Below are 4710 nucleotides of genomic sequence, written 5' to 3' on the forward strand. Positions count from 1 at the left end.
ATAAATCAAAGAAAATGACTAAAGCAAAGCAACTAACTAAACAAGTAACAAGAATTATCTTTTATTATTAAAATTACGACAATACTAAAATACTAATAATTAATCTAGCAAAATAATCATTAAAAACAATAAACCAATTAAACATTAACTTCAGCATTACTCAAAAGAAAAGATTATAGCTCCAACAGTGACTAAAAGTTAGCATCAACTTTGAAAAAGGGTCAAGTCACCAGAAGAAAACGGCCGTCTTGTAAAACATGTGTTTGAGTGAAACGGTAGACGGTAGGGACTTTGCGAGGCTATTTATTTAATGCCTACATATAACGTGACCCAAAATGTCTCTAAGCTGCACGTTGCAATATAGCCAAGTATTCGAGAAAACCTGATGCAGCCAGAGTCCAACAACTTCAATGCACCAGAAGTGAATTCGCCTTCTAGTTGGGTGCGTGCGTCACGTGTATTTAATAGAATATATGCGCATGTACAATACATTACTTATTACCTGGAATATTTTTGAGGGCTGATATTACAAAAAGCTAGTAGGTAATTTTACTTTTCTTTTCTCTACCTACCATTCAACCATGAGTTGTTGGCTCTGTCCACCCACCAGTTTGAACTAAATAACTAAGATTTTTTTGTATTTTATTTTTTATTTTTTTTTGGGGGGGGGGGGGGGGGGGGGAATAAGTTCAAAAATGTAAATAATAATAATTAAAAAAAACGGATTTCATAGGCCCCTACGACAGGTTAGGTTGGGGAAGGGCACAATTCATAAAACTCAGAAACATACAATGCTTTTTCAAAAAAAGGGTTCTATGTTCCCCGCTGCATCCAAGTAGACTGCTGCCACATTGCTAAGAGCAGGTTGTTATTACACCTCTGACAGGTTAGGTTTAAGGATAGTTTTAGTCAGGGCACATACAAAAATGGATTTGAGTAAAAGTTGTCAATTCATAGTAAATATGAAAGTAAGAGGAAAAATAGTACAGGTACAGCATTTTAGTGCAGACTATACAGGTATGTACAATATTATAAACATTGCTGTTGATTATGTTCTTCAGCCGCCAATCATGCCAGCAGGGTCTACTGAAGGTCTCTGGTCACTGCTTCCTCGTCATACTGCAACAGGCACTCAGTCTCACTTCTGGGAGCTGTAGAAACAACAAATAAATAAACAATACTTCGTCATGCACCTCATATTGACATAGCAAATATATCAATAAGCAAGACATATTGAGCCCCAACAGGGATAATCTTACACTATATCAGTTTTCTGTGGTCTCTTGTAAGATTGCCCATCACCATCCTGCAGGACACTACCGTCTCCCTGCCAGGATCTGTAGGATGTAAGAAAATAAAATCAAAACATAGCAATGCACAGCATTGACAACTTATCTATAAAGTAGCACAAGTCATATTGACAATGTAGGACAGGGGTGGGGAACCTATGTCTCTAGGGCCGTTTGCGACCCTTGAGGCTGTTTTATCCGGCCCCCGATATAATTTTAATGCAATTCCATCTTCACATGAAATATGACATATTTTGTAAAGGAATCTTAGAAAATACATTAGCAATACAATTAAGTTATATTCAGGGAACCTGAAGAAGTTGGCGTTTGTTTAAATGTGGCTGCCTTCAATATAGGCCTAAAGTGAAAGGGAAAATCCTGGTTTGTGTTCATAGTACGGCCCTTGGAGGACTTTTATGGCCCCTCGGATGAATTTGAAGTGGCCATTCGAATGAGAAAGGTTCCCCAACCCTGACGTAGGCTATAGGTTAAGCTTACCCTCTTTCACGCTACTGTGCCCATTTCGGGTTGACCTCCACACGCGTCTGTAGCACAGCACACAGGATTGCAGGACACAGCATCCAGCAGGACACTGCAAAAAACAAGGGGAACGAATAAATGACCTGTCCAGTTCTATAAAAAAGAAAAGAAATTTGATGCAGTGCCAGAGCTGTGGTAAAAGTAACCTTGGTTGTATAATCTAGGACTAGGGTGTGTGTGAGTGTGTGGTAAATCCAGTGTTCACATTATTCAGATATGAGAATTAATTCATTAATTTTAACTGATATCACCACATACCGATATCAGTGCCATTTCACCCTGCCAAGACACTGGACCTTCTATGATCAGGGCGTCCTCGTCATACTGCAGCAGGCACCCTGTTGTTTCTACAGCTCCTAGAAGAGAGACAAATAAATTAAATACTTCGCCATGCATCTCATATTGACATAGCTAATGTATCAATGAGCAAGTCATATTGGTCACAAAGAAGTTAATCTTACATTCTTTCAGTCTTCTATGGCAAGACTGCTCCTCATAAGAGCTGTTAGGCCTTCAAGTGACTCGTCTTCGCCATATTATGAGACAGCAGCCTGTGAAAACATGGTAAACAGAATAACCCATTAACCTTGGGTCCTAATATAATACATGGACATAAACTAGCCTACATTATTTATACAATGTCAGTAAACCTCCACGTGAAAACAATAAGAAAAAGTGACCATGCATAATTTCAATTTCTTGAAGAGGCCAGCTACACTTATTTGTGCAACAAGTGCTGTTTTGAGGACCCATACGTTTTAAGGACATGCTGCCTACTGTTGCAAATGCCAGGGTATTTCACATTGATTTCGGGGTGGCGTGCTCTATGCCAGTGTTTCCCAACCTTTTTTTGTCTTAAGTACCCCCTAAGCCTTTTCTCATACCACAAGTACCCCCTGACTCATGCTTTATATCCCAATGTGACTATGCTCCATACATGTTTTCATTTTTCCAAGTACCCCCTGCAGGGTGCTCGCGTACCCCTAGTGGTACACGTACCCCTGGTTGGGAAAGACTGCTCTATGCAACACTTATTTGTGCAACAAGTGCTGTTTTGAGGGCCCACACTTTTTAAGGACAGGTTGCCTACTGTTGCAAATGCCAGGGTATTTCACATTGATTTCCAAACTATTTATTTCCTAACTACAGGGACGTTAGTCGATACATAGTAATGACGCTACGACCAAGCTACTAGGGAATGTAATTAAACTAGTCGCTTCGCTACTGCCCAGCACTGAAAACCAACATACCCAGACGGCACACCAATCTTGCCAACGTCGCCTAGATGCATTTTTGCCGCTGTAAAATACATTGGCAAGACGTCCAAGCGTTAGTTCATCAGCGAAATGCCGGGCAGACGTGAAAAATGAGCAGTGCCCAGCAACTAGTTGATGAGCTAACGCAATAGCATGCTAACGGTAGCCTTTGTCAATCTTAAGCGCTGGGAGATGGTCACTCCCATGTAAGATCACTCCCGGACGTGTAGTGCCAGGTGACCCTATCAATCCCAGGCGTTCTATCCCACCCGATTACATTTCTCGTATTATCATACACTACCACATACAAGCAATTTAGGGTTAGGTTTAGGATTAAGGTAAGGGTTAGGTTTAGGGTACGTAACAAAAAACTAACATCAAAAAGATAACTAGCTCGGTGGGCTCGATAGTCTGGCTAGTGGGAGCGAACCGACTGGGGATCAAACCGCGCTGGGAGCGACAAACTGGGAATCATCTTTAGGCAGGGGAAAGGCAATTGAGAACGAGCAATGTCAAACAACTTACCATCAACAAGTATACTTAACATATTCACCGTTTCACTACTGCATTTTTTTCATTACGATGCTCGCAAGTTATCAGAATTGACTAGCGTACAGCAGCAACAAGAGTAGTCACATTCATTGAGGGGACTTGTGCTACAACTTAGCAATGGCGGATCTGTGTTCAGAGGAGCTATTCAATCGCTCTTGAGTACTGAAACTTTAAACCACAGTTGAGTAAAATTTACTTACATGTATGTGAAGCCCATTTTCCGTTGGTATGTGAGGAACTTTCCCCCATGTCGCCAAGAAACTTGTAACAGTGAAACCACACAGACAGCGCGTGGTTCTGTTCAGATAGGTCGGTGTTGTTGACCGCGGTAGATGGCTTCTTTGTGGCTTGTGTGTGGAATTCGCATTGTGCGAATTAGTTGTACTGCCACCTAAAGGCTTGGTGTAGAACTAATTTACCCAGAGACAGTCTGTTTTGAACTTCCTTGAACAATCCTTGCTTTAGTTCAGAATAATTTAAAAACCAGAGTGGCCAAGCACACTGATGTTTTTCCTCAAAAGCAGGGGTGAGGAACCTTTTTAATTCAAAGGGTCACTTCAAAATGTAGGCTATGTCCAAGAAAGATCATTCAGATGTTTCTATTCTGATTTCTATTCGGTTCATTTAAATGTTTATAGCACCGATCGAATTGTTCGATCAACTTCATTTCTGAGCTTATAGTATCATAATAAAATGTACTGACAGCAGAGCTGTGGCTAGAAGAAAGGTTTAATGCAGGGGTGGGGAACCTTTTTCATTCGAAGGGCCACTTCAAATTCCTACCATGGTCATAAAATCCTCCGGGGGCCGTACTATGAACACAAATCAGGATTTCCCCATGAAATTTAGGCATATATAGACACCTTTAGGCCTATATAGACATATAGACACCTTTAAAGGTAGACACATTTAAAACAGTCCCCACCTTTTCTAGGTCCCCTGAATATAGGCCTAACTTAATTGCATTGGAAATGTAATTTCTAAGATTCCTTTAGGCCTGCAAAATATGTCATAGGCCTATTTCATGTGAAGTTGCAAAACATTATAATGATATCAGGGGCCGGATAAAACGG

General features: G+C 40.7%; 1 long non-coding RNA gene across 1 annotated transcript; it reads right to left on the reverse strand.

The window, feature by feature from the left end:
- Window positions 1-766: 766 nt before the first annotated feature.
- Window positions 767-4020, reverse strand: LOC134443916 (uncharacterized). Its single transcript, XR_010033778.1, has 5 exons — window positions 3838-4020; window positions 2291-2380; window positions 1788-2185; window positions 1260-1337; window positions 767-1151 (listed from the first exon to the last, which is right to left on the reverse strand). It is a non-coding gene; the product is annotated as an uncharacterized LOC134443916 (long non-coding RNA).
- Window positions 4021-4710: the final 690 nt, after the last annotated feature.

The sequence above is a fragment of the Engraulis encrasicolus genome, unplaced genomic scaffold (assembly GCF_034702125.1).
Source record: "Engraulis encrasicolus isolate BLACKSEA-1 unplaced genomic scaffold, IST_EnEncr_1.0 scaffold_39_np1212, whole genome shotgun sequence".
In the NCBI taxonomy this organism is placed as follows: Eukaryota; Metazoa; Chordata; class Actinopteri; order Clupeiformes; family Engraulidae; genus Engraulis; species Engraulis encrasicolus.